General features: G+C 35.8%; 1 long non-coding RNA gene across 1 annotated transcript in view; it reads right to left on the bottom strand.

Moving 5' to 3' along the window:
* Nucleotides 1–22,742, bottom strand: part of LOC102164639 (uncharacterized) — a 234,560-nt gene that overhangs the window by 89,507 nt on the left and 122,311 nt on the right. The window contains exon 6 of the long non-coding RNA XR_014829092.1: nt 20,088–20,199. This is a non-coding gene — a long non-coding RNA (uncharacterized LOC102164639). The remainder of the gene's footprint in view (nt 1–20,087; nt 20,200–22,742) is intronic.

Here is a 22,742-nt window from a genome sequence, read left to right on the forward strand (position 1 = left end):
GAGAGAAAATGTAGGAGAGAAAAAAGATGGCAGAGTAGAAGGACTGGAGCTCACCTCCTCTCATGAAAATACCAAAATCATAACTAATTGCTGAACAGCCATTGATAAAAAAAGACTCTGACCTATTAAAAATATATCCTACACCCAAAGACAAAGAAGAAGCCAAAATAAGACAGCAGGAGGGGCACTTTCATGATATAATCAAATCCCAGACAGTGCAGGTGGGTGACCCACAAACAGGAAAATAATTATATCTCACAGAGAGTTCTGAGCACCACATCTGGCTCCCAGCCTGGGGGTCTGGCATCAGAAGGAGCAGCCCCCAAAATATTTGGCTTTGAAGGTCAGCTCAAGTGCAGGAGCTCCAAAGACTGAAGGAAACACAGACTCCTCTCTGGGAGGGTGCACATAAGGTTTTTCTGATGCTCTGGGGCCTAGCACAAAGCAGTAACTCCATAGGAACCAGAGCTACCTGTGGGTCCTGGAGGGTCTCCTGGGGAAGTAAGGGTCAGTTGGAGTGCACTGTGGAGACAAGGACACTGGCAGCAGAGGCCCAGGGAATACTCATCAGTGTGAGCTCCCCCAGAGGGCTTCATTTTGGCACAGACCTGCCCCCACCCAACAGGCTGCAGGTTCCAGTGCTGGGTGTACCCGAGGCCAAACAACCAACAGGGTGGGAACACAGCTCCATTTATCAGCAGAGAGACTACCTAGAGTTGTCCCTTGACACTGCCCTGCCCACCAGAGGGACAAGATCCAGCTCCACCCATAGGTGGGCAGGCACCAGTCGTTCCCACAAGGAAGCCTGTACAAGCTTCTAACAACCTCACCTAAAGAGTGGCAGACACCAGAAGCAAGAAGAAATACAATTCTGCAGCCTGAAGAATGGAGGTTAACATGTTCTGTGTTTAGATTTAGAAAGAAAATTTCTTATTATAAGTTCATAATTCCTAATATCCATGGTTTCTTGAGCTTCAGTATCAAAGAACATGAAATCCTAGAGTGTATTTGGTCCATCAGAGTAATAATGATGACCATTGATAGCATTTCCATTCCAATGGCTATGCTGGGCATCTCCATACATAATCTCATCTAATCCGCAGATGTAGTTGTCCTCATTTTATGCACAAGAAAGCTACATCTCAGAGAAGTTTCATAAATTTACTAAGGCAACACAGCTCCTACAATCCACTATTCAGACACAGGGTAGGCTGACACGAAAGCCCATACTCTTTTCACTTCATCATACTGCCTTCCTCTATAGAGAACACTGGCATTGTTTTTGGAAAGTCATGTAGAAATTCCCTCAAAGGCTAGGATACTTCTCTATGACAAGGGACATATAACTGGAGTTATAGTCACAGAACAACCCAGTTATATTTGACAACAGCCCATGAAAACAAGACCTCTTAAAGGGAGATTAGTGCCACCAAATTCTTTCAGCTCGGACCTACACCTGCTTATACAATTGGCCTTTCACATACTAGTCAGTAAAATCCAGCCTCGAGAGAGGGAGACACATGCAGCATTTATATTGTTGTTGAAAGTTTCACGGTCCTCAAACCACACAGGTTGGAATTGAATTTGAAAATGTGTCTCCTGACTTCTTTTGAGGAATCACTAATCTTCCAAAGGATGCTGTGTTTGCTCTGCACGGACAGTTTGGCTAGAGAAAGTAGTTATACTGTGGTTAATAAAAGAGGCTAAGTAGTTTTCCTCTTTATTTAGAACAAAAACATGACATGCCATACTAAAGCTGTTCAAAATCAATATCGGAAAAAAAACAGAACACTTCCTTAGTCTTTAAAATAATAGAGCAAAAATCTTTTCCCTATTATTTTGACTTCCAAGAGAACACTTGAAATAAGGAGAAATGGCTACATAAAAGGTTGAATTAAACAATCTTTTGATCTAGTAGACCTCGGTCAGAAACAAATAGCTGGCTCTACCTGCTCGGCATTATTTTTCTACAAATGGGAGGTAAACCATAGCATCAAGTTATTACCGAAGTGTTAAGCCAGCCACAGTTTAAATTGAGAAAGAGTAATCTATTTCTGCATTATGTTATATAATACCCAAATTTGTAAAGAGATGATATCATTTACTTTTAGAACAAATACTGGATATTTGATTAAATTTAGATTGCCTAGTGCTTTATTCTTCTAAAAGCCAGTACAGATAGTAAACTAATTCCAAAACTGCATAAATGATAGGCAGTTGGACTCTGAAGAACCATGTAAGACGCCATTTAACATCTTTTTTGCATCTTGTTTTTGTAATGGTTGATGTTGTCTTTTGCCATAAGGAGGGAGGTAGCCGAAAGTACTTCCCAAAGTGGCAGAGTTGCAGGAAAATGCTATTGCCAAAAGCCAGTTTCTTAGCAACAGCACCCTCTCAATGTGTCACAAAGTCTGAAGCCCTTTGGCCCCTCAAAGGAAGTTCCTTAGGTGTCTTTTACACATTGAATGCTTTGTGATAGTTGAGGCCTGCTGGCTGTCAACTCCGTCCCTTAAGGGAACTTGACAGATCTTAAAAAAAATCAATTTTAAGCTCACATGCCCCAGTGGGTGCCAAAGCCACTTCAGAGAGCCTGAAAGATGGCTGAGTCGACAGGATTTGACTTCTAGAGGTAGAAAGGTGACAAACTCTATCATGAGAAAGGGGCAGCTCGGGGCCTCGGAGGCCTAACCTGCTCCCAGGATCTGGGGCCTAGTGTTGTATTGAACCTATTTATCTCTTTCATGGGCCTAAGGTACCACAGGGAAAGAAAAGTTGTTCAAAAAATGCTGGCAGAATTCAGGGGTGTAAATGATGAATTACTTTTCATCAGCTGAAAGGAAACATACTCCGGAACAATACTGAAAGGGAGCAGGAGCGGCTGACCCCCTGCTTCAGAGCAGCCAATATCTTCATTCAAGAAGACAACCATGAAATTACACAGAAAATGGGATTGTCATGAACAGCCCCTTGAAATCTCAGTATACAGTCATTACTGCATGGGAAAAAGCCTTCATCCACACATCATAACTTGTAACAGACAAGGAAGGGAGAAAAGAACAGAGAAGAAAAAAAAAAAGCTTTGGAGTTACCAGTAGGAATGTAAAAAATATTTGTTGATTCAAACTTTCCCCCATAAATTTCTCCATACTTTCACAGCTTTAGCAGTATGTTAACTTTATGCTGATTGTTGATTTTTTGAGCTCTTCTGGAAGTCTGTATGCATTTTAGGGAAGTGGCAAGGGAAGAAAGAGCTGTCTTTATATTCTTAAAGTCTTCACCCTCCAAGGTCGGAATTAAATGGCCTGATATCATATTTCCCCAAATCATTGCTTAGTTAATATTCTAAACCTCAATATCTGTACATTACCTAACAATTATACAGAACTTGCTTAAATTCTTCATTCAACTCTTAAACTTTAGAAGAGCAAATGATTTTAAGGTCTATGTTAGAAAAGTTTGAGTCATAATATACAATTTTTTGGAAGGTGGCTGGAATATAAAATATTACTGATCTAAAAACCCTAAAATAAAAAAACTCCTATGGTTATGTGTTTTGCTTTGTCATTCTGGCTACTTTCTCCACTACGTTTAATTAAGTTTCCCCTGTCCTTTTTTTTTTTTTTAAGGATTCTCATTACACTATTTTCTTCCTCTATGTTCCATTGGTTCAAGTGACTAACCCTCATGAAATCTAAATTACAGATTTTGTCACAAGTCCAGTTACAAACAAATGGAAAGTTGTGACCAATTAGTGGGCTACAGTTCTTTCCCAGGTGATAGTTAGATGGAAGGGGAGTAAGCATTGTCTGTATACCAATCAATTCCTTACTAACATCTTAGAGACTACTGTTTGGAATTCTGGTGTGTTCTTGATAGCCTTTTTATCTATGCTCTTTTCCATACATGTATGTTTTTTAAAAAAGACGAGTTACATTGACTGGATGAATAACACTTATTTTCCTGGCCTGCTTAAAACTCTCTTAAAGCAGGGAGTTCCCAGCTTGGCTCAGTGGAAACGAATCTGACTAGTATCCAAGAGGATCTGTGTTCAATCCCTGGCCTTACTCAGTGGGTTAAGGATCTGGTGTTGCTGGGACCTGTGGTGTAGGTTGCAGATGTGGCTGGGATCCCACATTGCTGTGGCTGTGGCTGTGGCCAGCAGCTGTAGCTCTGATTCCATCCCTAGCCTGGGAACTTCCATATGCCATGGGTGTGGCCCTGAAAAAAAAAAAAGCAAAAAATAAAATTATCTTAAAACAAACAACTTAGACCATAAAAGCCATTGAAAAGAATTCCCTCACAGTGCACTTACTTGCCTAGAAGAGCATTTCTCACATTGTATTCTTTGATTCTAAGAAGGCATAGAAACATATCATCCTAAAACTATCTTGTACATTATTACATTTGGGAAATGCTGCCTGGTATAATAAGTGAGTTGAGTAAAATACACCTAATAAATTTCTATTCCAGGTGTAAAGTACAAGGAGGCTCCTACAAAGAAGGAACTGTCACATGCTGGAAACCAGGCTTTGCGTCTAAATACAGAGAAGACTGTCCAAAGAATAAGCCTACAAACAGAATGACCACCTGATCATGTTTAACCTCATGAGTTAAAATACAACTTGTTTGAATGATGGTAAATTGTCAAAGTTTTTGATAGCTTTTGATAATTGCCAAGGCTTTTGCAACTACTTCTATTTCAGTAAGTGAAATTTACCCAAGATGTTATGAGATATCCAGAAAAACAGAAATTCTGCCCTAAATATAAGATAATTTATTATCATTTGAGCTTTCAAGACCTTATTTTAAAAGAAGATGAAGATGTGACCATGAGACTAACCATCTACTTCTCTAGTTTATTGTTAAATCTAGGCAAAGACAGTAGTTTTACCCCCAAGCCTTGTTTTATTTTCTTTGTTGACATACCATGAACAACCTTTACACTGTCATCTGGAGCTGCATTTGTACAATTAACATTAGAAACTGGAGAGAAAAAAGTGTAATAGCTTAATTTGACTATCATTTTCAAAGATTAGATTAAATCATAGTCACTTTTTATTAAGCATAATTTTTCTTTTTGTAGTCTTTCCTGTTGGTAGAGATCTAACAGAGCTTGCTCTAATCCTGTATGTGTGGGCACATTTGGGTGAAGCACAAATGTACATACAAGCTGTGACTTCAAAATCACCCATCTTTTTTCTGCCCCTATTATTCTTTCATGCTTTTAGGGTATGTGTGGAATTTCTACCCCTCATGGCAAAATTATGTCCTCTTCTTAGCATATTTTGGACCTTAATAAATAGTTACTTATTATACCACCAAGGTTATTTTTCAGGAGCATAGAATGATTATAAAATATTGTTAATATCTTTATTTGAAAGACTACCATTCATTAATTGCAATAAATTGCAATTGCCCCTTTCAATGCCCCTCCAGAAAATCTAAAATTAGTTCATAATTTTTTTTCTTTTCATCATAGGCATAGTTTCATATGTTCATATGTATGATCAAAGGTTACTCATTTGACCCAATGACAGCAAAAGTATACCCACAACTGTGCTCCAATGGGGGAAATATGATTATTAAGTAAGTAATTTCTCTGGAAGTAGATACACATTCTAACATATTGCCTTACTGACATTTAGTTAGCTTTAGCCTTTGGTGTTTATCCTTCTTGTAATTACTTTTATTTTAAAAAATCAGGTTAGAGGAACCAAAATAAAGTTCTTTGGCAGATAGGAATCCTGTTTACTTTCCAACTCTGAACTCAGCAGGTTAAGTAATTGGGCTACAGAAAAGTTCTTCCATTTCTATTTCCAGCTGGTGATACACAAAAGGCAGGAAGTTATCTCATTAATGGGGCACCAGCTTTATGCAAATTATGGTAACAAAAAGGCTTCCCTTCATACTTTTTCATAAATTACCTAATAAAGTGGGAATAAATGGCCATATTCAAGAGCCTTTGTTGTATTTTTAGCACAAGACTCTTTCTGTTACTGCAAATATGACTAAATGCGCCTTGTTCAAAAGGGGTGTTTATGAAATAAGGCCACTCAAAAGCTTTTATTTCTTAACAGCCTTCAGTTACTTTTATGGCACAAAATTAACATAATTAGTCACAGAGAATAGATGACATAAGCAGCATGCCATGCACAAAAGGGGGAAGCAGTATCTAAGGAAGGTATTTTGAGAGATCAAAAATTTTCAAAGTGCTTAATACTAGAAGGTCCTTTTTATTTGTGCACAGCCTTAAGATACTTTTTTTTTAACTCCGTGAAATTCACATAATGAGATGCAGTAGACAGATGACATTAGCGATGTGCCATTAGAAAGAGGTCAGTTTCCTCTGAAAGATAGTCACTGTTCCTGCTCGTCATTAATTTGCAGCTTCAAAGCACTGAGCATATGATAGCCTGGCATGTTAAGCAAGTTGCAGTTATCTTTAAATAACCATTTTTTCCAGTTATTAGAAGCTAAAGTTTTTAAACTACCGACTGAAAGCAAAATTAAAGCACGCAGCAGTGTAAGGGGAAAAAAATGGAGAAGAAAGAAGGGCTGGAAGATTAGGGAAAGAAAACCAAGTACATTTTAAAAATGAAGTTGCTGGTGATTTTCCCAGGAGGTGACCTGCTTTAACTTCAGTGCTAGAATTTGGGAGGTAGTAACGGGCCTCAAAGATTGAAGCACTAGCTAGCAAATGAAACAAGTGGGAATTTTGGGTTTCTGCATCCTTATTATGATACATATAACAAGGCTAAAAACTGAATTGTATGGTTATTTATAATTCCACTGAGAGGGAACAATGTCTTTTTGAAGCCTGAGGGCTCCATGAGGTAGGAGTGTAAAAAGGGTTAAGAGTATCCGGGCTCCTGTTACATGGGTACTGATCAAATCAAAATGCTTTGAGAACCAGATCAGATTATTTCATTTTAAAGTGAAGTTCAGTGAGATGTCTCTGGTTTAGTTTGTGAATAAATCGCAGAAGAGGGCACAGAAAACTAAAGAATTAAAACTTCAAATTCATTGGCATTCTAATCTATTATGACAAGACTCTTCTGTTTTATTTTTATATTATTCTTTTTTTTTGCATCAAAATGTATGAGTATGGCACAACATTCATAATATCCACAAAGACCTACAGACCCTCACACTTTAAATTCCCTCAGAGTCTATTTTCCTCATGGAAATTCCAGAAGCATTTCATAGGGTTTAGCTGCTTTAAAAACATTCTGATTTATAACTTCATCTCCCACCACTCAAAATAAAATTGTCACCAAAATCTCCAGTGTGCATATGGTGACTGACTTTCTCCAGTATTTTTAGCTTGCTTGTCAGTGAGTGGCAAGGCCAAAAGGCATTGGATGAATAATAGATATTAGCAAGAAAATAGCCAACGACATTGGTGAACATTCTGAAACTACTGAAACAAAATGCTTATTTAGGTCAGCAATAAATAAGGGAAAAAATGGTGACTATCAAATGACGTTTTCACATCTGCAGTGACATTTTACTAGGAGAGTTATTTTTAAAGATTGTCTAGATGGGTGGAATTGCATCTTTGCAGTCCTTGAATTACTTGGGGTGGGGCATGGCTGGGGAAAACTGCATGGGGCACTATTCCATGCTGAGGAGAGGATGCAGAGGCGGACCCAGGCTGAAGCTGAAGCTATAGCTGTCCTATACAATACGGGCCATGTCAGGGTGATCCAGCAACACAAATGGTGGCATTCTGACCTGAAAATCAGAGCGTAAGGAAGACTAAAACAAATTGCACCTCTTCCCTTTGTAAAACATAGGTAGTTTTATACTGCTTAACTTGCTTCTAACATTGTTTGATTAACTTTCGTTTAGCTAATAAATAAAAGCATATTTTTATAGCATATTTTTTCATAGCATGTTTTTTCAAATAATTTGGCTGCTTCTCTTCTTGCTACTTTTAGGTTGTATTAATGCTAGGGAAACAGAGCCGTTCCCTTCAAGAGCTTACAGCAAAAGAAGCAAATATCCACAGACCCACCAAGAAGAGTCTGATGCTACAAAAGTAGAGAAGCTCTGAGTGATTATTTCTGTTTTGGTGCATCAAATAAAATATCATTGAAGGGTAACTAGAAATTCACTAGAGTGTCAAACAGAAGCACATTTATACAAGGGAGTCTGAAAGGGCAAGAGCCATGGAGACCAGAGTTACTTTTCCATTGATGGAGTTGGAGGTTAAATAAGTGAGAGATGTTGGATATACCTACCCAGGAATTTTGAGAATAAGAGTGGGAACAGCTTAAAAAAGTGAAAATTTTTCAATTTAATTCTTATTTTATTTTATTTATTTTTTTGTCTTTTTGCTATTTCTTAAGCCGCTCCCGCGGCATATGGAGATTTCCAGGCTAGGGGTCTAATCGGAGCCGTAGCCACCGGCTTATGGCAGAGCCACAGCAACGCTGGATCCGAGCCGCGTCTGCAACCTACACCACAGCTCACGGCAACGCCGGATCGTTAACCCACTGAGCAAGGGCAGGGACCGAACACGCAACCTCATGGTTCCTAGTCGGATTCGTTAACCACTGCACCACGACGGGAACTCCTAATTCTTATTTTAAAATAGCATCTTAGGAAGTTCCCGTTGTGGCACAGTGGAAACAAATCCAACTAGTATCCATGAGAATGAGGGTTCAATCCCTGGCCTCAATCAGTGGGTCAGGGATGTGGCGTAGCTGGAGCTATAGCTCTGATTTGACCACTAGCCTGGGAACTTCCACTTCTGAAGAGTGCCCTCAAGAATCTGAGTATGAATGGTAAAAGAGGACACATGGACAGTACAGTGCTGGAACTTTCAGAGACTCATTTATTAATAGTGTTTACATTTAGCCCTTTAATGGTTTAAAATTATGCATGTGTAAATAAAATTTATTTTCCTTTAAGAATCTCAAGATCTCAAGCTGTAATGAAACAATGTGTATAAATGATAAAACATAAACAAAACAATCAAGATCCAACCAAATACATAACTGTGATATAAAGCAACTGAAGAGAAATTTCCACTGAGTTCAAATGCTATAGTTGCCTTTTTGTCCCTGTTCCTTTTGGTGAAAAATGCTATAGAATAATTATATGTGTTTAGCTATTTAAAAGAAGCAATGATGGTTAATACTATACTTTTTCTTGCAAAATGGATTCCATCAGCTTTTATTAAAGAGAATATTTAGGCTAGGATGAGATACTTATTAATCTAGCTGGTCTAGGTAAGGTCTAGTTCACTTTAATTAAAAAGCTGAATTTCTAAGGCATTGCACATGTATAGATGCACTGAAAGCACCTTATGTTTTATGCTTAACCTTTTATTTTAATCCTGAAGCTTTCTATATTGTTATTTTAAGTACATGTTAATAATATGCAAGCCAATGCTTTGAAAATTCTCTGAGATGTGGTTAATGAAGAGAAACTGCACCATAAATTGCATCCAAAATATGCAGTCCATGCAGATGTAATTTTTCTTGAACTACAGTATTTTGCAATAAACATTTTTCAGCTTGTTTGGATTTATTCTCTATTGTTTATAAGATGTACCCATCAGGTAGTACTGCATAAAATGACTGCATATAGTAACAGGCAATCTTAGTTTAACAAGATCCTTTGGATAAAAATAGAGTTCAGATCTATCTCCTTCTAACAGAATGCAAATTCTGATGAAACTACACTAGTGTTTTTCATAATTTAAAGTTTGTCACATGGTATAATGCACTTGCTCACTTTCCCCTGAGTTCTGCCAGAGGAGGCAGAGTGGGATGCCATTTTATGATCAATAGAGACAGAATGTTCTACAAGGTATTCTGGGAACTGTAGTTAACTGAGAACATTTTTCTTTCAAATGCATTTGTTAAAACAATGCCCCAAAGAGACATGATATTCCGGCGACTGTCAGTGTGTCTATGATAAACCCTGCATTTTTCAAAGGGTTCTAACTAGCAATTTGGCCATTGCTAAATGGCACCATCTGTAGTTTAGCCTGCAGGTTTGCACAACCCAAGATGCTGTCACCATTTTGGAAAGTGTATCTTTTAAAGATCTCACATAAGCCTAGGTTAAGAAAGACATGACGATAGTAGGGCTTTTCACTGATTTTCATTTCAAGCTTAATTATCAAACATAAAGACAAGATGATGTGCTTGGAGTGGGTGGGAGAGACTGTAGCCAGTTTTATCTCACAGTGGATTATTTTTACACTTCTGCTTGTTTTACTTTCCACATTATATTATTATCATTTGGGAATGGGTGGGAAGATTGCCAAGGAGGAAATAAGAAAATACTATGATTTTTATCTTCTGCTAGAAGAAATAAGTATCCTTTGGATTATAGGCTATCCCAGGAGGCAGAAACTAAAATCTTACAGGAGACAGGCATGTATGGTAAATGAAGGAAATGGGACTCTAAAAACCTGGGGAGCAGTGCCCAGCTAAAATGAGCAGCCTATGTACAGCTCTAGCTGATGGCTGCTTTCCACATTCCTTGTTGCAAGCTAACCTGTATTTTTTCAAAAAAGGTCAGAATTGTGGGGGTTTTTTTTAACAATATCAAATGTATCAAATGCCTTAATTTTTAATGTTGACATCATGCTCAAATTTAAAGTAGATTTGTTATTTATTTTGTGCAAGTCAGATAAAACCTTTCTCTAAACCAGATTTAACCAAGTTAACTCAGTTTGAGACCTATGCTCTAATCTTGCGTCTTCACACCAGTAAAATGTTAGTGCCTTCTTAGAAATAAGCCAAAAAAAAAAGGAGAAAAGGTAGAAAAGTTATAAAAACAATCAAATTTGATATTTTTTTAATCATCTGTTTCTATGTTTCAAATAGATTAAGTTAAAATCATTTTAATATTTTTTCTTAAATGTGATTCCTTTTCAAAGCATATTTCTGTAATTTGTGTGTTCTCATCTTAATGACTATATACGTACAGTGTGAAGAACAGTCACAAACAAAATTTTGGTGAAGACATCAAAATGAGAAAATCTTGATTTTTTTCTAAGAGAATAAATATGTATGATACAGATGTATAAGAATGTTTATGATCCCATTTTATATATGTTAAATAGAAAGATAAAAACTTATCCAAGAATAATCTGATTATTTTGAATACATACGCCCAAAATCAATGCATTTTGTATTTACAGTTAATATAAGGATTGCTATTAGCCTATATACATTTAAGCTTTACCTACAATTTTCCTAATTGTGCTCATTTTATCTGGAACAAACTGTGCATGCTAGCATATCAAATGACAAGGAATCAATTTCTAACTTAAAATTATTAGATATTTTAAAAATCCAAGCATGTCCCCTCTCTGGCCTTTTAACAAATGCTTGTTGCCCTAATTTGTTTCCCTTAAAAATCTGGTGATGGCTGAAAAGAAAGAGGAAAAGTACGAGTACTCTTCACTGAGGCAGAAAGAGCTCTAATCATAAAGTTTCCGACCAGAACAGGGTCACCTACCCTTAAATATTCTGTAAACAAATAATTGCTGAGGCAGCAGATTGACTTCCTTCGTGCATTTTTTCCCTAGTAAAATCAGTTTGAGATAAATTGCAGAATAAATAAATGTCAAATAACAATTCCCATGACTAGTATTTGAACTGAATTTAATGATGATTATGAAGACAAAGCTGTGATAGGCCTCTGTGTAGAATGCTTAACGGGGACAATCTGGAAGGATTTTAGCTAAGAGCCATTTTAACAAATGAATTTATTTCTTAAATTGCTACATCAACCAACGCTATCTAATTATGGCCAGCAAAAAGGGCTACAGATTAACTATTCCAAAGCCTGAGCCATTATCTTCAGTTGACATTCTTCAACATTCAGTTAATAAACCCCAAAAGCTTTTTGCTCATTGAACAGTCAAGGGTTCTGCTTTACAACAGGTTGGGGATATAATAGGAAGTTGCATTGTTCCAAGATGGACATTCTCTAAGGACTTTACTCAGACTCTATGATCTTGTTGGCCATCAATACTTTCACCATTTTCCAGGATAAAATGATCATAGTTGCTGTTTGGAACAGAAATTTAAGACACCCATGACCCATCATTTCAAAATTATTTGCATTAGTAAAAAGTCCATTTAATATCCAAAAAAGTGAAGTGGCCTAGAAGCATGTGATTCTCTAGCCCCACCTGGCTCATTTTGAAAGTTTCTGCCTCTGTACTGATCCATATGTAGCAGGGCAGCACACCTGAACTTGTCAGGGAAAGCAATCTTGAATTCACTGATTATCAAAAATAATTTTAGAGAAGCAATATGAATAAGTACTTAGGGAAAATATAGAAATACACTCTCAAGTTTCTAAAACATCTTTTGCCCTTAAGCTTATCCTTTGAAAGTTAAATCAGTTTCCTGGTAGACTTTCATTTGTTGATATTCTGTCCATTTACTTTAAAGAAGCTTTTCAAGGTTATTATAAAACATGGAACTGCATCTGCTATCTACTATATATCACACAATCATGTCCATTAAACAGCCATGGGAGGAAATTTCTCTTTTCCCAGAGATGTTTTTTGCCTTACCAATGATAATTGCATTTCCTTTGTTTTTTTTGTTGTTGTTGTTTGTTTGTTTGTTTGTTTTGCATTCATCACCAAATTGCTTGGAGCCATATTTATGGTCCATTTCTAGGAAATGCATATGGCCTCACGACTCTTCTCTACCTAACCTTATTGCTGGCATCACCACTCTCTCTGCCTTGATTCCTTCACCCTAACCCTAACCCTTCTGATTGTTCTGAATTTTGGGAGGCTACCATGATTGCAGTTTTGAACATTATGAAGTTATAAAAATCAGTTTGTTGAATTTTTCTTTTACCATACCTCTTTTTGGAGAGTGTGGACTAAACAAGAAATCATCAAAAACCTTCAGAAAGTCCAGGGCTTTTCTTTTTTTTCTAAAATAATTCACTATGCTTCCCAATAATTAGTTAGCCCTTATAAATTAATGAGAATACAAAGATAGCCCCTTAATTTTGGCAAAGGAATAAGACAGGGTTTTTTCTTTTTTTGTCCTTTTAGGACCACCTCAACGGCATATAGAGGTTCCCAGGCTAGGGGTCGAATCAGACCTAAAGCTGCCAGCCTGCACCACAGCCACAACAATGCCAGCTCCAAGATAAGTCTGTCACCTATACCACAGCTCACTGCAATGCCGGTTCCTTAACCCACGGAGCGAGACCAGGGGTCGAACCCTTGCCCTCATGAATACTAGTCAGATTCGTTTCTGCTGAGCCATAATGGGAACGACAAGACGATTTTGGACAAACAAGCAAATCTATATAAAGTAAGACATTCAAATAAGTAAGATTTATGGTACTATTCTACATTCCATGTAGTACCAAACATAATTGCTTAACTGGATATTGACATTTTTTGGCATAGACTCCCTTCTTTTTGTGACTGGTTAGGAGACATCTTCAATGAAATATCCCAGTTTCTCACATTCATATGTCCCCAAACTAACCTTATTATCTTCTGCATCTCCTTTCCAGCTGCTCCCCTATATCATCCCCACCTAAATATAGAACCACAAAGAAAGAATTAACTTTTACTTTTCATTACCCCATATACCCAACCAGGACTACACATTGATTCTGAAGTTCCAAAGCCACTCCACTTCTCTTTTTAATATCAGAACTCCACTCTGGGCCATCTCTACATCTGTTTGGGTGTTTTAACAAATTCACATTTTTTGTTCGTTTTGCATCAAGGAAAGGAATCCCTCTCAAATGAGCTCAAGTGAAAAAGGGGTGGACTGTCACTTAAAATTACAAAGATATACTCAGGGCCCTGAGGAAAGGGGAACCCAGAGCTTGTTATAGACCTAGATTCCTAGACTATTTAATCAATAGAAATTGATAGAGAGGCCAGACTAGAAATTCAGACCAAGCTATATTGGGACTCATGCTGCAACAGAAGGGAATGAAAAAAAATAACACTCCTTCCTCCCCAAGGGGGGTGAGCTGGTTCCTTAAATGCTCTGAGGGTAGGGGTGAATAGGTGGGTTAAGCCAGAGGGGTAGCTTTGGGGGTCTGCCCTTATTTTTGGCCTTTATTTGCGCCCCTCCCAACAGCATATGGAGTTCCAGGCCACAGCTGAGGCAACTCTGGATCCTTAATTCCTACATTATTTTCAAAATTAAAAAAAAAAAACAGTTGTGATATAATTGGCATGTAGCATTGTGTACGTTAAAGATGTACAATATATTGATTTGATACATTTACATATTGCAGTGTAATTTCATCATAGCATAGCTTACACATACTTTTTTTTTCATAAGAACAATTAAGATCTAGTCTATTAGCAACTTAGAAGTTTGTAATACAGTATTATTGACTATAGTCAATATTCTATGCATTAGATCCTCAGGACTTACTTTCTTATTGCAAATACTATCACATTCTGATGTTCTGGAAGGCTAGAGCTTCAACATGTGACCTGTGTGGGGACAATTTAACCATAACACTATCTTTCAAATTTTGATAAAAATACTAATTCAACTTGGAATTCCCATCATGGCTCAGTGGTTAACGAATCCGATTAGGAACCATGAGGTTGCGGGTTCGATCCCTGGCCTTGCTCAGTTGTTTGAGGATCCAGCATTGTGACGAGCTGGGGTAGGTTGCAGACGAGCTGTGGGGTAGGTTGCAGATGCGTCTCGGATCCCGTGTTGCTGTGGCTCTGGTGTAGGCTGGTGGCTACAGCTCCAATTTGACCCCTAGCCTGGGAATCTCCATGTGCCACAGAAGCAGCCCAAGAAATGGCAAAAAAAAAAAAAAAAAAAAAAAAAATAGCTCAACTCTTGTGAAAATACTAATTCAAATCTTACTAAAATATATTTTGGAAATATAATAGATTTATCATAAGTCTATTGTATAAAATAGAAGATAGGTATATTTTTAATAATTTTGATAGCTAATCTATTTGCCTCAAATAGGTAAACTTCCTCAATTACGTAAGATATAACTGTGATTGGGTTGTCTCTTAGCTCAATGAACACGTGCTGAAGAGGTGTTTCCTGGCCCCAGCTAATGCTTACCTAATTGTTCCTTTACATTTCACTTTGCTATAATAATGCATCATTTTCTTTTATTTCTTTACTTTTTTTTAAATTTCATTTTCTGTCACTCTGTTTTAAATACTAACCAATCAATGAGCTTGAGTGCCTCAGAGTCAGCAGCTCCAATGCAGTGTGGGGCAGAGTATAGGGATTTAATGGTTATTTTTTTAATAAGTAAATGGAAGGGAAGTAGCATCAGATATCAAAAAGTGAGACAGTAAGCAAATAAGCAAAACTTAGGCTGTCAAAGGAACAATTCAACAGTGTCAATAACTCAATGATTCATAGCAAATCCTAATTATCGATGAAATGTAAAACAATATGTAGGGGAATAATACTTTTTTTTTCAAAAGGACAATGATCAACCACTAAGCTATTAGGGAGCTAGTTATAATTTAAACAAGATAATAGGAATGAGTACCGTATCATCTACATTTTCTTATCCATAATAATAATAGTAGCTATCTTTTTATAAGTGCAATTAAATATTAAATTTTCTCTATTTCTTTAAAGTATATGTTCACTTTCTGGAAAAATTTTCTTGAATATACAGTATATAAATATATCACTAAGTGTATTTTTCTTAATGTATCCTATATTTATATGAACATACAGATGTCACTATAAATATCATTAAAATATTATGCTGTCCCTTCTGTAAATCTAACAAATAAGGGTATCAAAGTAAAATTTGGGGAAGAAAACCCATGCTTTTATTCCCATATCCTTTTCATGAATCTAGTTCATTGATGCAAAATATTAAACCATTGAACAAGAAAATAGATTCTATGCAAGAAGTCGTTTCTTTGGACACAGGAAATTTGTAGCACTGAAGACTAGACTGTCTGAGGATAAATTCAAAATAACCACCGAAGAAATAACATGAGGATTTAATTCTTTCCCAAGGGAAACTGTAAAGAAGAGCAAATGATTTAATGCTAATCTAAAAGCTAATGAGAGTTAACTGTGGAATAAAAATTTCTAAAAGCTTAGTGTACATGTAATCTTTTGGCTGTTTTCCTTTATCAAAATAGTCACTGAAATTGTAAGGGGATTTGTATATATCTTTATACTCTGCTTCAAATATCTTTTGTTGGTTATAAAGAATTTTGCAAACTATGTGTATGAATGCCCTTTTGAATTGCCACATTGACACAAACCTCATTTTTCCTTTTGGATTTGATAAAATATATCTCCAATAAAAACAAAAAATGAAATTAGCAACAGGTGAAAGGCAAAAGTAAGAGTCCTTTCAACAAAATATACTTTCTTTCTATTTGTCCTATACCTTGTTTTGCTCTTTTCCCTTCTAGTTTATATATTCATACGAAAGAAGTAAATGCTATTATCAAAAAGAAAAAAAATTTTGATTAAATTTGAAATTTAAGTTGCAGTAAAGTGACAATATGTATTTTCTTCCTCCATAACCTTATTTGGCACTGTTCAAATGATTTAGAAGCTTTTTCAGTTTTATGTACAGTATATGCCAGTAGGTGGTGGTAGTATTTTCTACAAGACTACAATGCTATTTTCATTAGTAAATAACCCCCAAAATAGAGATCATTTTCTGATTGTCAGATATTCCTAGAGCAATATAGAGACTTCAGAGACAATCCTTCCCAAGTTGTATTCCCAGATTCTGTTTAAAAGCAAAACCAGGCATTTTAATCAGTATATCAGATTGGGGGAGGGGGTGAAGAGGGGAAGCCGCTAATAAATTTGGGGGCTATGGATTTAATTCCACAGCACTAACCATTACATTTTTCTTTTCTAACAGATGCCAGCCATTAAATTGAAAAATTGAAATTGAGGATATAAAAAGTGGGAAATGCATATCCAGCTAGTGAGTGATTTTAACCAGATTTTCTCCTTCATCATGGCTCATTTGCATTGAGACTACTCTGAAAAAGACAGCTTTTGTGGACTCTGCTATGTGTGTTGCTCCTACAATATAATGCTATTCAAAGGGTCTGATTGTGTATTCAGATATCACATACATATTGCCCTGGGTCTGGGATTTCCTGTTACTCTGAATGATAAAGATTCTTTCCTATTTAAAGTACAATTCACCCATTGTGTCTACATATGTGAAAGGGCACCTCTGTGGGATATACATAAGCAGGGGAAGAGATGGAGAATTGAGGGGATGCAGTAATTTGGCTGATTATACGGGAAGAAGAGGTGCCTTCAGTAAGAGGGAGAAGAGAGGTAAACACTAAGGATCATCCCATAAAGTGGTTGACTGCAGTTTGAGCAGGGGTGGTTTGGAAAGGGATCTAGAATTTAGAAACTTCTGAACTGCATATTTAAAGAGTTTTTCTGACCTTAATTTAATCCAATTTTCGGGAATCTAAAATACCCCTTCCAGTTCTCTGTCCAATTTTATTTTTAGAAATCAGGAACTGGAAGAATGTACACAGAGTGATTCACATTTAGAAAGCCAAAATGTCTTTGCATTTGGATATAAAGATAGAACAATAGTTTAGAACCGGGTTACTCTCAAAGTTTGCTCCTGGACTTGCAGTTTAGGCATCTCCTGGGAGCTTGTTAGATATGCAGACTTTCAGGCCCGGCCTCCCCCCAGATCTACTAAATCAGAATCTGCAGTTTCACAGGATCCTGTGGGGATTTGTATTCATGCCAAAGTTTGAGAAGCACTGATTTAGAAGATTCCTAGTTAATGAAACTACTTATTCTTTTCTTAGGGTGGAGAAAGCCAAGTGTTGAATAGTCTTTCTACATCTCACAGTCTCAATAGAATATCTCATCTAGAGCAGGAACTTGAGTCACTCAAGGTCTTGACTTTCCTATCTTAACTCTATTTGTGAATTCTATTTATACTGTAATAAAGGTTAAAAAAAAAAAAAAAAGAAAAAAAGGACAGATGGCCAAACAGAAGAAAAAAAAAAATCAGGAGGATGCTGCAATTTTAGGGATGACTGAATCTTAAAGATCATTTAGTTTCTTGGTTCCTCTGTATAGGCAGCCAGTGGCAATGTCCTTACATATTATGCTTCCATCAGGACTTGGTGACTAAAGTGTCTTGAAAAGCTTTGCACATAAAAACTGGTGTTGCAGCTCTTTTGAAGCCAAGAGCAAAAAAATCCCAGATAAGATTAAGCAGCAAAATTTTGGAAATGTCTGTTAAAGGCAGCAGAATGGAAGCAAATTAAACTTGTGAACGCCGGTTAGTTTTCAATTGTTCTACAAGGTTTCCTGTTAAAATGAATCTGGAAATATTTGAAATATATTATGAACATTTAAAAATAATTTAGTCAATTATTACCATTTGAAATACTGTTTTTTTTTTAAAAAGTGAAAATAACCCATTATGTTATTGTATCCATTCCCACTCATAAACCTCTTGAGCAAAAGAAATTCAATAATAATTGTATTCTAGTTTCAATACCCTACATGAGTGCCTCCCCCATGTTTATGCTAATAGAGATTAACAAAATTTTTTAAGTTGTGAAATTTATATAGTCCATTAATTCATAATTACTCATTAGTAATAAAGCTTAAGCCAAAACTATCTAGCCTAAGGTATCAAAAGAGATTTAAACACTAAGTTGAAACACAGAATATTCTAAGACCCAGTGTGAGATGCTCCAGGTAGAGCAGAAATGCAAATAGTTGCCTGTTGCCTTAATTTTGGCCAGGATATTTGCAGCGACATCCATTCCTGATTCCAGTTTTACACTCGCCCACCTTCAATGGCAGAGAGCTACTTTTAAAAACATATTTGAGACTCTGTGCTTCAATCAGTTATTTTACTAAGGGAAAAATGCTTACTGAAGTGGAAAATGTTATTGCTAATTGAAAGAGTCATTAGTATCCATTTTGACACTACAGGCTCTTCCTCATGGATTTCTTCAGTCATCACCAGCATAGTGCCACCACTAGCCCAGACAATCACTTCTGCTTCCCCTATAGTGAACCTTTTCAAATAATCTGTCTCTGAAGAAATCCTTCTGTAAATACCAAATTTTTAATATGGTAGTATGTATTTCGAGAGCCTGACAGATTCAAGATTATTTAAAAGTAATTAAATATGTATGTATATATTTAATTATATTAGAATATAGTTGGCTTACAAAATTGTATTAATTTCAGGCATATAGCAAAATAAATCAGTGATACATATACCCATTTCTTTTTGGATTCTTTTCCCACAGGGGTTATTACAGAATATTAAGTAAATTCCCCCATGCTATATAGTGGGTCCTTATTGTCTATAAATACATATATTTAAACCAAAAACGAGTTGTCAAGTTTCTTGTTAGTAGCAGACCTGGACAGAAATCCTGTGATTTAAAACACCCAGCTCCACTCTTTTTCTCTATAAGTGGAAGATTGGAAGCAGAAAATCACTTCCTGAGCATCTTTTCTCCTCAACACATTCGAAGAGGAGCAGGATGTGTATTTGGAGGCCATACCCTGCCCCAGGTCAGTTTCCTCTAAAAAGTATTCGAAGGTCCAAGCCTATACCAGGTATACTACTCCATCCCCCTGAAAAAAGAAGCCCTGTAATCTGAATATTGCCACCTTAAATTTGACTCAAATGTAGTTAATGAAACACAGTAAGCACCAACCAGTAACTTTTTATGGCTCTGCACATTTTCCTGCTTTTTAAAGGGATTCCAGAGACAGGAAGGAAAGGCAAGCTCAGGTTACTTGATATCATGATGAAGTATTATACAGACCACCAATATTTTTATATTAATATATATTATTTTAATGTAATTATTTATACATACCATGTAATGAGCCCTTCAATAAACTAAAAGCACACGTATTAATGAAATATTATACATACTACCAGTTTTTATTTTGATACTATTGTTTATATATATCATGTAATAAGCCCTTTGATAAATTAAATGTAGGATAAAAAATCAATTATTACATGAGGTATCTATTTATTTAATATATAAACACATAAACACATATATATTTACATACGTATTACCTACAATTACACACATATGTACTCACTGTCATCCATCATGCATTTATTGAGATACATTTCATCTTTATCTTGATGTAGCCAGTAAACCTCCATTTACAAAAGCCTGGAAAGTCAGACATGACAAGTTGCTCTTGGAAACTAGGACAGGAGGAAGAGTATGTTAGGTTCTAGATAAACACTCGCTGATTAGTTCAGCAAAATTACTAGTAGTGAGTTTGTTCAGAACCACGGTTTATCAGTCCAACATTTTAGCTTCATTACCCCCCATCTTAAATTCATGTTGGTGTTAAAGATGACTTTTTTAAAGGTAAATATTCAGAGAGATGATTAAACTTCATCAGTGAATACTTCTTAGGATGCTCAAATCACAGACTAAGGAGACCCTGTGATGACAGAGTGCCAGATAAGACCACAGACAGGGGACAGAGTTCACAAGAAATAAAGCTCAATGGCCACTAAGTCAAACTTGACTTCTCCTAGGATGGCCTGGGCCTGGGGCTGCGAGCATCCTAAGCCCTATTTGGAAGTTTTCTTTGAAAATTCTCCTTACATGATTGTGATGCTGGCTTTAAACTTCTGCCTTGATAAAAATAGTATCATTCCTCTGTTTTTTCTTACATTGAGGAGATTAACCAGAACCGCAGGGATAATCCCAGGGGTGTCCTCACTTACGCAAAGTGAGTGGGGTCTGTCCCTGAACCCTTAGAGCAGGAATTGGCATCTACAAAGGAAGTGGAGGAGGACTGGGGGTGGAATCACGAGACTGTGATTAAGGTAGGCAGGCATGAAAAGTCACTATGCAGGAAACAAAAAAGTCATAGAACTGGGTGTTTGTGCAGCACACTGTGTGGGAGTAGGAGAAAAAGAGTCTTTTTTTTTGGAACCAAATTGAACATGTTTGCGAAGACCAGTTAAGTCATCCGAAGTGAAGCAGTTGCTGATGCTTTTGGGGCCCAGTTGCATTTTCACACATGGTTTAATTTACACTCTATTCTTTGGGTAGAGAAATAAGCTGGGGTTAAATAACAAAAAAACAATTGCTCTTCCTCTATATCTGCTCATGTTGGTGCAGTTCTTGTCTCTTGCCCCTATGGGTTGAAATAACATATTCTTTTCTTATCTAATTTTTTTTCCTACTAAAAGAAGAAGGTAGTGATCTTAAGGAAAGAATTTTGCATCAATGCCATCACAGACTTGGAGAATAATTAGAAGGTGTCTTAATGGGGAAGTATCCATCAATTATATGATTCTGAGATTTGAGAATGCATTTTATTTTTTTTTGCCAGAACTATGTATGAATGTAGGCATGTGAATATTAATGATTACACACCATGGCCGTTTAAACACTTTCTTTCTTCCTAAATATAGTTATATTAGCTTAAACTGGAAAACATGATGATGACAAAAAAAAGAACAAAATAAAACTAATATTCACTTGTGTGAAAAGATATTTTATTAATTACAATTATTTGAATGTACTCTTTGGTTTGTTTTTATTTTCAAATTCACTTTGATAACATGTGCCCATAAGTATAGGGCTCCTTAAAAGACACTTCTAAAATATATATCTCTCAATTATAAAAATTCTGAATTCTGATTATGGATATTTGAAAAATATAAAGAGAAAAGAATAACCACAAAACCAAGTCTTGAAATAAATCACTATTGGTGGATACTTTGAGTTATTTCTTTCAAGATTTTTATTTTGCTGTATTTATATATGTAACTGTTTAATCTCATATTATCATATATGTTAAATTTTATAATTTAATTTTCTAATTTAACTGTTTTTACATAATTTTTTTTCTTTTTAGCATATTTTTGAGTTCATAATACTCTTTTATGGAGAGTATTGAAGCCAATCATGTACTTTATAGAGGAATATTCAGTTTTTCCAATGTTTTACTATTATAAAAAATGCTGAATAAATAAGTTCATGCTTGAATCTGCATTTCTAACAATTTTTTAAAATAAATTTCTGGAAGTAGAATTAATGTATCAAAAGATACAAAAAGTTACACAGAACAATTTTTTACCTGTGATCAACATTTCCAACTATTTCTTTCTATAAAGTTGATAAAATTAACATGCCTACAGGTAGTTTAGGAGACATCTGGCACAGAAAAATATATTTTTGGTTAAAAAATGTATTTGATTTAAAAGTATTAGGTTGCTAATGGGAATAATTTTTAAAATACATTAGCTAACTCCATTTCCTCTCTTGTGAATCTCATTTATTTTGTTCAATATTTTATTGAAGTGTGGTCCTTTTTGTTGACTCAACAAGCTCTTTATGAAATGAGAGTAATACCACAAGTCTATTATATAATTTGTAAAATTTTTATTTAGCTTAAAAATGTCATATATTTCTATATATAAAACTTTAACAATCATTTAGAAATTCCATTTAATATTATAAAATCCCTTAATTTCTCATTTGTGAATTGATCTACTGTTTAGAAATTTACAAAGATTCTACTTATCACTGATTTCATATTCATCTAAAACACTTTTATTTAGTGTTGTAAATTAACATTTTAACCAATAGGGAAATAATTTATTTATTTTTTTTTTTTTGTCTTTTGTCTTTTTAGGGCCACACCCATGACATATGGAGATTCCCAGGCTACGGGTTAATCCAAGCTACAGATGTCAGCCTACACAACAGCCTCAGCAACACA

The sequence above is a fragment of the Sus scrofa genome, chromosome 15 (assembly GCF_054392235.1).
Source record: "Sus scrofa isolate SSC_HxYL_T2T_F1_AM1 chromosome 15, Sscrofa_HxYL_maternal_Yorkshire_Landrace_v2.0, whole genome shotgun sequence".
Lineage (NCBI taxonomy): Eukaryota > Metazoa > Chordata > Mammalia > Artiodactyla > Suidae > Sus > Sus scrofa.